The 13,056-nt window shown below is 31.4% G+C and overlaps 2 protein-coding genes across 8 annotated transcripts in view; one reads left to right on the plus strand and one right to left on the minus strand.

Annotated features, from left to right (window-relative positions):
- Immp2l (inner mitochondrial membrane peptidase subunit 2) overlaps window positions 1–13,056 on the minus strand; it is an 861,827-nt gene that overhangs the window by 426,466 nt on the left and 422,305 nt on the right. The window lies entirely within an intron of this gene.
- The window catches only part of Lrrn3 (leucine rich repeat neuronal 3), a 36,326-nt gene that overhangs the window by 17,281 nt on the left and 5,989 nt on the right, over window positions 1–13,056 (plus strand). The window contains exon 2 of one of the 2 annotated variants that reach the window (XM_048799611.1): window positions 8,011–8,075. The exons of the other annotated variant lie outside the window; for it this stretch is intronic. The gene's annotated coding sequence lies outside the window, so the exon portion shown is untranslated. The remainder of the gene's footprint in view (window positions 1–8,010; window positions 8,076–13,056) is intronic. 2 annotated transcript variants of the gene reach the window in all.

Genomic DNA, 13,056 nt, shown 5'->3' on the forward strand with positions numbered 1-13,056 from the left:
TTACAGAATCTAGTGTAGAAACCTTAAATTTTTAGGTAAATCTTATTTGTTTCCTATACACCATCTGGACTCTGTGTTCTTTTGCTAAAACCAGTGATATCTGCCCAATTTTGACTATTTGGGTTAGCATCAACTTTTTTCCTTAAAAGAATGTATGACTTTCATTACAAGGGTGGGATTTATTTGTTTTGTTTTGTTTGTTGCCTTAAATCTCACTGGCAAATATCACTTTTCAGCACAGATTCTTTACTTCAAGTCAGATTTCACTAAAGACATAAACATTTCATAGCAAATGTAATGACAACTTTAATTTTGACCACTATCAGCTGACAACAGGCAAAGTTTGGCCTCTAGCCACACAAAACCAGTTTTCTAGAGGTATTTCACAACATTTACACTCAATTATCTTCATGTTTATGGTTGCTCTTTTGTTGTTATTATAGGCATCTTCCATTACTTTTAAAAGCTGTTGGCTTTTGGACATTAAGACTGTATTATGACCTAATTTACATGATTTCCTCTGTTCTCCAAGTAGAAATGTCACAGACTTCAGAAAATGACCTATATATCTAAAACCCTTGCTGCATATGCTATTACTGTAGATATTTTGTATACAAATCAATTGAAAACCATATCGTAAGTGCAAAAGATATACATGAACAAACACACTATCTCCACTAGTTCCTTCACAACAGATTTATTCAAGATATTTTATAAAAGTACCTTTTAAGATGCTTTTCCAACAATCTGAATTTAATTATACCTTTTAAAATATGCTAGTATTTTCAAGTGGGTTCTGTTCCAGTTTTATAGTCGACAGAATTAAACAAAATACACACTTATGTTTCATCTTGACAAGGTTATATCATCATTCAACAGTCCACTCCATACAAACTTTATGAGGGAAATAAGCAAGACACAAAGGAGTTTCTTGTACAGAACATTTTAAAAAAGTGTACAATGATATTATGATATTACAACTAAAACAACTAATATTATTTATTTAATAGATATTTATTGAACTACAAGTGAAGAACTATTGTAGCTGGGCACTGGAGATTCATCTGTGAAAAAACAGAAAGCAACCTTTATGAATGCTAACATTCATTGGAGGTGATGAGAAGCTAGTAATAAACCAAAAGCAAATATATTATTTCTGAAAGTTTTGAATGCTATATAAGGAAAACAGGATGAAAAGAGTGACCTGAGAGGGTACTTTTAGTAAGGGGGTCTATAAATCAAGTATTATTGAGAAAGAGAATTAAACACCAACTTATAAGCAAACATCTAAGATGTCTAAAACAATTTTAATGCCATTTAATATGTTCATTTCTAGCTGATAAACCATTAGCATTTATTCCTTAAATTTTAAAAAGAAGTATCATTTCAATGTGCAAAGAAGAAAATTCAGCGTTGTGTATTCTTAGGATAAGACTAGAATAAACATGAAGTATTTTAGTAACAACTAAAATAATGATTCGTACTCCAATTGTATTCAGTACCAACTAAGGGGGTCAACTGAGCACAAATGTGTCTTTAACACAAAGCTTTATGCATCATGGGCTAAAACAAAGGAAGCTGAGGATGGAGTCAGGGATATGGAATACAGTTCAGGAGTCCTCACTTTCCATCCCTTTCGACTTTGACCACCTCATTAAATCTCTCTGAGCCTCTCTTTATCACTTATGAAGTTAGCACAAGACCCAGGCTACCAAGATTATTATGAGAATCAAGTAAGATCCTATGTGAAAATTGAACTGAATTCTTACCATGCAGTGCATCATCATTGTGATTACTACTGTTGTTTTTATTGTTTATTGCAGTTGTTAATGGGAATTATAAGGACCTTGAAGTATCTTTAGAATCAGAGCTACAGTAAAATATGCAAGAAACCAAAGCATTAAAGACCCTATCTATTCATTTATATTGGAATTAAGTCTACATTAGAAGAAAATGATATTATTTTTCTAATCTGTTTTTCCATACAATTAATGGGAGTCGGTTATGAAGAAAGCCTTAAAATTATAATTTTTCAGCTCCATATTTTCAATTATCCTGACATGGCTTAATTATTCTCATATATTCAGAGTACCTCTATACACCAAAACAACACCATATCTATCAAGAAAATCTAAACAACATCAAAGATATATTTTATCTTACTAACCAGTCTCATGAATTATAATGAATAGAAAACAGATAAAAAGTTTTACTCTATTTTCAGTTTGAATCCTGAACTCCAAGTCCACAGTGGTTTAATCTGAATTTTACTGCATACCTATATTTTAAAAATCTACAAATCATAAATACTGAAATATACATATAAAAATACAAACACAACTTTTAAGCTTCAAAGAAAATATCTCCATATTATGAAATTAATGTTACAAAAATATAAACTGAGTAAAGTAAATATCCTACAACAGACACCTAGTGGAAAATAAAATTACTTCACAAAATAGTTTGTCTGGGTACAATGGAATAATAAAGTTAAGTGCATATCCCAGATCAAACCAAGAAGACTCCAGATCTGAAATCATATAACTATGAAGGGAAAATTTCTTCTCACAACTCAAATAATCAAACATTTCATTTCATCTAAAAAAAGAATTCTAACCTTTGAAGCTGCTATTATATAGCTTAAACCATTTTCTTTTGTTAACCTAAGCTGATCGTCTGAAACAATACTGAATTATCTGCAGAGACTTTAGTTAGAAATTCTTTAAAGCAGGTGATTTGGCACCTAGTTTTCATCGTAACGTGCGTACAAATTTACAACATTGTTTTGAAAGAACTTTTTCTCCATCAAGATTTGGAACTCCATTTCTATGATTGGTACATCCATATGCAACCTTGAAAAAAGATGTAGAAGTGAGTATATTGAGCATGTTCCTAACAGGAAGCTGAAAGAGGTAATGCTAACAAGGGCCTATATTGTGCATTAACACAAAATTAAAATTTGGTATGTATCACAAATTATACTACTTTCTATTTCAAAGAAATGGGCATTTAGTCTTTTTATTTCCTCCCTTAATATTGGTACTTTCTATTCAATACTTATAAGGAAATACATACTTCTTTTTTAAAGTCATTGTTTTCAGGTATCTTGTATTCCCCAGGTGTTCATAACTCAGATATAGTCTTAGCTGTTAATGATATAGTAATCAAATATCATTGGAAATTTATTTAACTAGAATTACATAGAGCCCTTTGTGAGCAAGAAAGATGTATATAAAAAATGTCCCTTTGTATCAATAATAATTTAAAATTTATGGAATTTAAGTCAACCAAGTCTCATAAGATCAACTACATAAGACATAAGACATCTACATAATTAATCCTATGTTAATTATGGCTATTGTTAGGCCCTTATAAGATTAAGTATATATAAGTTAGATGACAGGAAGAAGAAAACTCAAAGTTTTAACCTGTATGTAACCTGCTTTTGATATCCACATTTGTAGTAAATAATAACATTTGACTGACCTTGCATACATCAGAAACTAATTCAGTCTACCCCTTTAGGGAGAGGAATGTAACTCAAGGGGCAGAGTGCTTGCATAGGATACGTGAGGATCTGGATTCAATCCCCAGCACCTAGGGGAAGAGATAGGGAAGACTTCTCCAAAGTGCCACTAGGCCATTTCACATTAATCATTTGTCAGCACAAGTGTTAGGGAAAGAGCCCACTGACCTATACAGTAATGAGTTCCCACTCTATAAGATAAACAGACATGAACAGATATGAACACACTCTCCATGCCTTGTTTAAAAGATTACTTTTGAAACTCAAAGCTATAACACAGAAAGCCTGTTTCAACCTTTCAATGGAGTTTTTGTTGTTCTATTTTAAAATCTTTCTTGTAGTCCCTGGACACAAATATAGCAATACTGTTTTAAGCAGATTGTTAAAAATATAAGGGCGTAACCACAGAGCACGATGGCAATCTGGCACAATTTTGAAATGAAAATAGACAATTCCATGCTCAGTACAGGAACTAACAATATAGACCACACCAGTATGATCGGTTCCTAAGAAAAAGCTTCAGAAAAGCTTCATCCATCACTGAACTCCTGGCAGTCAGAGTCTCACCCTTGGAACACCTGAAAATGTGGTGCTATAATTTATTTTCTTATTTATTGCATTGGAAGAATTTTTTTGACCATCGGAGCACATTTTATTTCACTTCCTTTCAAAATGTGTTTTATTGTCCCCATTCTTAGTAAAAACACTTTTATTCTGTGTTGTTTAATAGCAATAAGAAACAATATTTCACTATATGTAGAACAGAAGCTGAATCATCCAGTAAAAATCTACTCTGCTCATGTCAGAGAAAATTTTCTATTGAACTATGACTGAGAGATCTCTGTAATCATACTGTAACTAAAATATGCTTCATTCTCAATCTGTAATGCATCAATGGACTCTAGTCCCAAGCCTATTCCTTCCCTTCTTTATAATTCAATGGTCCTGTGTGTCAAACCAAGTTAATATTAGAGTACAGATATGAGGAAAAGTTTTGTGCTATCACCCCTTTTATGATGGCTTGACTCAATTTCAAAATTCATCTCTTCTGAAACTAATATAAAAGTATTTACTTGTGGCAATCAAAACAGAGTTTGTTTGTTTTTGTTTTATTTTGCTTTGGTGTATGTGACAATCATGTACAAGACCCTAGGGAAAACATTTCTTACAAGATCAGAAATCAGAAGGCAAGCTTCTTTCAGTGTCCATAGAATCAACACAAGCTAGACTAACTACTTGTTTGCATTTTGTTTTGTTTTGTTTTTTGAAACGATATGAGGGAAATAGCCAATATTCAGGTGACTCAAAGGATAGAAACTTCAAAGATTTGGGCTATTTTGGCTGTCTTCCAATGAGGAAGAAAATTATTTAAATATTCCTTGATAATCACACCCAAATGCTTTCATCTAAAATATAGGATACCTGAAAATAGGTCTACACAATATACACCTTTCTAGACATCATACTGCAAGGCATGACATGAATCTTGTCACACAATCTAGGGAAAGTCCCAGAGAAATGTTCTCTAAATCTGGCTAGCAATTTCTTTGAGATAAAATAAGAGCTCCCTTTATAAATAATCTCACTGCATTGGTTTCTCAAATAAACTGGAACTGAGTGATAAGAATGAGGTTTTAGAGACCAAAAATGTCAAAGAAATAAGGAAAATATATTTGTGGACACTTTTTCTTAACTTATGAAAATTTTAAAATGTAAATTGATACATAACTAAATTGGTCACCCACAACATCTGTGGATAAGAATAAAAATTGGAAAACATGAGAAACTTCAGTTCTTAGTAAATTTAGTTAATAGCATTCAGGATTTTCTGAGCAGAACCAAAAAGTATCTCAGTATATACATGTTCATGCACACATATATACAATTTGTGTCAGGAAACTATTATTTTTTTACAAATTTATATATATTGTTCCTGACTACAAGTAAAAAATTACAAATTTTGCATGAATTTGTATAGGTCTGAAAAATTATTTTATAGACTACTTCTAATCCTAACACTCTGTATTAAGGCTACAGTTTGACAAACAGGTAAAACATGAATAAATATGATGAAAATCCAAAATTAACATGAATGTCCTTGTACACTCTGTCAGTATTTATTCAAGCACACAAATATCTATGCTTCAGTTATAACCCAAACCAAGTTTTCCATCACTGTATTCCCTAATTTGGAAATAATGATGATTATACATCAATCAAAGATGAACCAATTTTAAGGATAATGCATAAGTGAACATATTTCCCTAGAGAGGGCTATACTTGGGACTATACAAATGTTGAATAACAAGAGAATGAGAAAAGGAAGACCCCTCCCCCCCAAAGCAAATCCAGCAATTAAAATCCATTTGCTCTCAAACAATATTAAATGAACTACTATTATGCCATACACTAAATTAGAATTCCCCAATGAATGGAATGATGCTCACAAAAGAGATACAAACATAAAGACAGAAGTTATGGCTTAGCAATATAATTTGTTTTGCTAATCATGTACAAAAATCAACTTCATATATAATGCTATTAATGAAGTGCTCAGTTGAGCAAAAACTATAATTAAAAACAAATATAAATCAAAAGTCTTTTCGTAATGAGAAATGACAGTATCATGACAAGCTGATAATTTATGAATAATCACTACACCAACATGAAACTCTCCTGAGACTCAGATTTTATTCCTCATTCTCTAAAGCCTACTCTAAAAGCAGACATTTTTCTAATGGCAGCTTCATAAGAAATTTCTTGAATTTCATAGAGCATCCAACCAAACTGGAAAAACAGTGAAAATTTAGTGTTTTTTTTTTTTTTTGAACAATTAAGACTCAGATAACAATGTGATCTGAATAACTAGTGTAGCAAAACTAGACCTAGAAAATAGATTTTATTACTCTACTGCTTCCCACAACACCCAACCACCTTTTAAATTCCATTGCAGTAAAACTTTAGCAAGAGAGAAGCACTCAACAATGACGAAAGCAACAGCAAATGCAGTGCATCTGTCCAGTTTCAGGAAACACCTTTCTGAAAAGACCAGAAGATGAATGGTGCTACTCCAATACCAAGTTGAGAGGAAGTAGAGCACAGTGTTAAGGCAGAGTTTGGGAGACAAAATGAAAGAATTTGAATCCATTTCCATATTTAGATCAAGGTTTCTAATGCAAAAAATTTCTCTCAAGTGGCTAGTTTACTCTCTCATTTCATTTACTACTACATAGACATAAACTTAAAATTAAACAGGAATAATGGCACATAATTAATTTTATAACCTTTAAATGCCAAATAACAACTAAAATTCACTGACCCTAATTTGTTAATTGTATAGGACTGGAGTATTGAGTATAAACTTTTGATCAACTATAGAATACAAAGGTTAAAATCAGATTTGTGATTTTTAGGCTGATTTTTAGGCTCCTTTTAAAAAATCTTTTACATTCACAGAATAATATCATACATCATATAAATGTAAAATATGAAAGGATCTTAAAGATCTTATATAAATCAAAAGTCTTTTCATAATGAGAAATGACAGTATTATAACAAGCTGATAATTTATGAATATATAGAAATCATTACACCAACAGGAAACTCCTGGGACTCAGATTTTATTGTCAGATTTATTTTATAACCTTGTTCCTAAATTTTAAAGATAATGAATTTAAGGCACAGGGAAGAGTGGTATCCTGTTCACAATTACAAAAACACCTCATAAGTCTGGCCAGTCTTTCTTAACACAAAGTAAATGTTTTTAACCTATGCCAATTTCTTATTAACAGGTCAGAAGAAGTTTTATCAAGCCACTCTAAACATTCACTTGAAAGCTGACATACATAGTCAAATAATTAGGTTTGAGAAACACAAAAATAAATATTTCTCAAGCAAACAAGAGCAGTATTTTATAGGGATACATTTAGTATAATTCAACAACACCTTTGGGATATGAAACCTTCAATTAGAATTGAAGAGAGACTAAATTTTACAACAAAGGAATATAAAACCAGATAATGGGAGAACAGAATTTAAGTCCTTTATACAAACAAACTTAGCTAGCAGTTCACTATAGAAGAAAAGGAAAAACTGAGTTTTTATGTAGACATGGCAACTTTCTACCTTCACCAATTTTTTTTTTAAACACGAGTCAAGTATCAAAATGTTGCTCTTTCTCAGGATTCTTTATATTATAATAATGAGGTACAAGGAAGAAGGCACATTTTGTTCTTAATCCTTACCATTGTAAAAATTCCTCTGAATGATGGTGGATTTTGAATGTTCTTACCCCCATGTTTCCCCACTATACTCCCAGCTGAATTTTTAAAAGCATCGCAAAAGACCATTAAATATTCAGGCAGCTCCTGTTGGACACACAGATCAAAGCATTACCTTTCTTGTGTTTCCACAGAATACCACATATACCTTTAATGTAAATCAAATCTATTGTGCAGTGTTCTTCTTTGCTATTTACTCCTTAGACACCTGAGAGCTTGATGAGCAGTTATTTCACCCTATTTATGGCTACAAGAGCAGCTGCCAAAAGGTAGGTATTCAATCACTATTTCATGAAGGATAAAACACAGATGAAAAAGCTTAAAGAATGAAGATCTCATTTCTATGGGAAAGGTAGCTTTTTCCATAAAAGGCTACCTATATAATTATCTCAAGAAACAATTTGTATTTTTAGATTCTCAAATATAAAAATTACTTTAAAAAGAAAAGTTATGATGAGTGTCTGCAGATATTAAAAATAAAAGATATAAAAAATCTTAAAACTGCTTTCTTTTAATGGACTAAATTGGGAGGCTACATGCTGTCAGTGTCCCATATTAAATGTTTTAGGCCTGTGGCTATTCTTCAGGCAAATTCTATGCAGGGGAGCCAATATGAGATATTAAATGTACTGTGAGAAAAACGGCAAAAGGACAAAATGACAAAGATATTAGGAAAATTCCAGTTTAAAGTGCTTTAATGTTAAAATTAAAATATATATATGGTCATAATCAACAAAAAATGCTTAATTGAACTGCAAAACTACATTCTATCAATAAAAAAATCTAAAATTTTCCTTAAAAATCTTACAAAGTGGAAAAATCAGAAATGAAAACACAGTGACTAATGTTGTAGGTCTTCCACAAATATTTATTGAACGATTGAATGGATGAATAAATGAAAGGGAGATAGATGATACGCTCTAATAAAAATGAACTTTGAAATTATATGATTTAGTACTTGAAGGAAAATTTATATAATAAAATTTATCAAGATGTGAGTTTCCATTCCTGGTAACATTTCAATAACAATGTCTTTCAAATTTTTAAAATATTTGACTATAATACATTTTACTTTAATATATGAAAGATGTTGTTGTCTTTAAAAGAAGATACAGAAATGACCTTCTAATATAGCTTTATGTGAAAAAAATAAGTGAAAAGAATAGTAGTTAATTTTTAGTTAGCTCTGAGTCATAACACCTAAAAGTAGGACCATATGAATTCATTTTTACAAAATAAAGTCATTTAATAACAATGCATCTACTTTTGGCAACATTTATTTGCATATTGATAATTACCATATTTAAGGGAGGAAATCCCCAAACTATTTCAACTATATATCATACACTTTTTATTCATTTACACATCCATCCACAATAATATAATATCTAATCCCTGTGCTAGGTGCCTTAGCATCTTCCTTAGCAAGAGTCCTAAACCTTTTAAAACTCAAATTGAAACATTATTTTATTTTAAAGTGTAATTTCTTCACTCTTACTTCAATAGAAAAATTTCCTTGATAATTGATAGGAGTAGGGTAATTATGTAAGTATATCAAATAATTCTCTAATACAACTTTTTTGAGCTTGAAAGCATTTTCCACCTTAGATTCAATGTGTTCAAAAAAAGGAAAAACATTACAAGGAAGAGAAGGAAGATGAGAGAAAGGGAGGAGAAAAATAAAAAGAATCAGGGAATTTAAATTATGAAAAATGATTAAAATAGTCAATTTATTTTAAGACATAATTAGTTTGTGATTTTTAAAATTTTTATACAGATGTGTTTAAAAAAGAAACGAAAATCTCTTTTAAAATTAATACCATTAATTATGATTATTATCTAGCCGGAATCCCCAAAAGGCCAACAGCTGAAACCATTTTCTCAGTAGTACAACATGACTCTAAGGAACAGGTTTGCTTTTAAACTGGTGTCTGTAAAGTGAATCATTTTCTGTTTTGCCAATGGACACTTTGCAGTATAATTGTGACATTTATACTTTCCTAAAAAAAATCTGAGGGTGTATCTTTTTTATCCTCATTTGTATTGACTGTGTTTATTTTCAGATTCTTAAAAATATTTTAAACCTAATTTAATCACTATTTCATATGTTATCATTCAGTATAAATGATATAAAGACATTTGTAAGTTATCAATTGGTAAACCTTTGTCTAATGACTTGTACTCTGGAGATATGGAGCTAAGTGCTTATCAACCAACTAACTGTATTGATATTATCAAATCAATTGCGTGTTGAGCACCACCCCTAATAATAATAACCTTATGATCTAGCAAGAATAATAATCTAATAATCAAAGTTTAGTAAAGGAATAAACTAGCAATTTATAATAATAATTTAATTATCTAATGTACATTATTAACCCAATCAGAACTTACTAAACTCATGGTTAGTAAGGGAATAGAGAAATATAACACAAATGATTAAGCAACAAGTGTGTGGTGAACAAGAAGATACACAGGAAAAGCTTCCCAACAAAAGGTTTCTGTAAGAGGTCTAGTTCCCATAGATATTTGGCTTAGAGAAACAGATATGCAGGCTGTAATTTTCTTATTAATTTTTTTTTAGTTGTAGGTGGATACCTTTATTTTATTTACTTACATTCAGTGCTGAGGATGGAACCCCATGCCTCACATGTGCTAGGCGAGCACTGTACCACTGAGCCACAACCCCAGCCCAGCTGTCATTTTTAATGACTGTGATAATTAAGAATTCTAACCTGGCATCTCTGTCTCTGATTGTGTATTATTAAAGTAAACTGAATCTTCAAGTAAACTGAAGATTCATAATTTATGTTTCCAAGTATATTTTTCAAAATGGAGCAAAAGCATTGGACAAGTATTTTCATTGTAATGAATGGGCACTTTGGTTTTGTACACTGGTCCCTTGTGATTTTGACTCATGTGCATACCCTAGTCATTACTAGTGGATTGATAAAATTAATTTTCTCAATTCAAAAATCTGAAGACCAAGGTAATGCCAACTCTTCTTAAGAGGTAAAATAATAACCCTATCAGTCAAAATGATCTCATTTCTATATATTTATGCAATGTAGCTGTCTAGAAAATGGTGAGGGCCTAAGAAGAAATCCTAGGTTCTATCTTTTATCAGCTGTGTGATTTCAGGTATATGAGATCACAATAATGTAAGATCTCAATATCCTTACATTAAGGCGGGAGTGTAGCTCAGTGGTAGAATGCTGGGCTTGCATATGCAAAGCCATGGTTGTAATCCCCTGCACTGCCACAAAAAAATCAATACCTTCACATTAAAAAATGGGTATTAAAGTATCTAACTAACCTATTTCACAAGGCCATTGTTAATATAAAAAATAACAAATGGGCTTTGAAAACTATAAAGCATTAAGTGATGATTATTATTATTATTGCTTTAGTTTCCTGCAAATAATCCATATCAAACAGTCTATTAGTGAAAGCATCATGATAATTTCCACAGTCATAAGGAAAAGTAAATACTACAATGAAGACAGGTTAAACTTCTATATTCTCTACTCTGTTTCCCATGTTGACAATTTCTTCCTATAGGCAGGGATAAATAAAATTTGAGTTTGTTCACCACCATAAGAAATCTTGTTTTCTACATTGCTAGGATTAATCTAGTTCAAATCATAGTTATTTGTAGTACAGGGCTTCATAAATAATGAAATGGAGTCAGGAAAGTTTTTCTAATTAAAAAAATATATATTTAATTAGAAATATGTGTATAATATACATATGTGTATGTGTATGTATATATATGTGTGTATGTATATATATATATATTTTTTTTTTTCAATTTTCACCCACCAGAATAATTTCTAAATAAAAGGTAGCATTTTTAGGTTAACATTGCCTCCAAAAAAATGCTTCATGTTTAATATTTCCAATCTTCTGGTTAATTTAAAGGAGAATATAAGTTCCTCATTGCTGGAGACAATAAAACCAATTAATTGGTATACTAGGTATACGAGGCCCATGGGACCACTGCAGAGTGGAGAGTGGGTACCTAAGTACAACTAGAGGTAGAGGTTATGTGGAAGATAGTCTTACCAGAATAGAGATGATTGAAGTGAGGTTGGAAAAAACAGTAGCAATTAATTGAAAGGAAGAGGCATAGCAGGTTGCCAGAATATGAAGAAGCATCAATTGCTCTACCAATAAAAAGGAAGCTGAAGGTAGGAAAATGGCAGAAGATGAGGATATGTATGGAGAAGACCCATAGGCTAAACAAGATTATCAGGAATCTTCAGTAAAAAATGCACAGTGTTACATTCTACCCTCAACGGGCTTAGAACCTAGTTAAGACAGAAGTAATAGCTGGAATGAACATTCAGTTGAAAAAAAAAAAAAAGGAATTTTAGGTCAGTAATCAGATGAAGTAATAAAGAAAATAGCAAAGATATTGTAGTAGTTATCTAAATCTTCTCACTCAGTTTTTAGATAAAAAATCACATTTCTGAAAATAAAGAGCAAGAAGCAAATTAGGTGTGACTTTGAGCTATAAATGATTCATGATTTTGAGGAACAATGTCTTTTCTTTTAACGAGAGAGAGAGAGAGAGAGAGAGAGAGAGAGAGAGAGAGAGATTCTCTCTCCATAATGACCACATCTCCAAGTATATTTAAGTTTGTCACTGAAGCACCCACCTTATCATAAACTTAGGCAACAATGTTGTCAAAACTATCATTATTGGGGAGAGCTTGAAAAAGGAACAGTAGTAGAGGGCTATGGCTATTATTGCTAAAAGGCAACAAGCCCGAGAAGGAAGAAACTAGTCACATCAATGCTCTTCTGCATACTTGACAAGTGAGCTCAGCAGCAGTTCAACGGAATTGAGTGTACACCAAAAAGTAGCATGGTATTTTAAAACATCCCTTGTATCAGTCTGCAATGTGGTTCTGGAATTGTTTATTTCTTGGTGATAAAGACACTGATATCCATTTAAAAAAAATAAGTCTGTCATGCTGAAGTAATAAGGTTTATTGTTTGTGATTAATGGAATGTAAATTATTTCCAGGGATAAATAAAGCAACCAAACATTAACATGAACTCCAGTTGTGAATAATTATATAAGGTCTACCCATAATAAGTCATGATTAATATCATCCAAATATTGCCAAGTTCGCGTCACTTTTTATTAGTTTATTAGAGATATGTCAAAATTAACCATGATATTATGTATAAGTATACAATCATAGAATACTATTTGCTCCAATTCAGTACCCAGTACTTCCC

Source organism: Marmota marmota, unplaced genomic scaffold (genome assembly GCF_001458135.2).
Source record: "Marmota marmota marmota unplaced genomic scaffold, marMar, whole genome shotgun sequence".
NCBI lineage: Eukaryota > Metazoa > Chordata > Mammalia > Rodentia > Sciuridae > Marmota > Marmota marmota.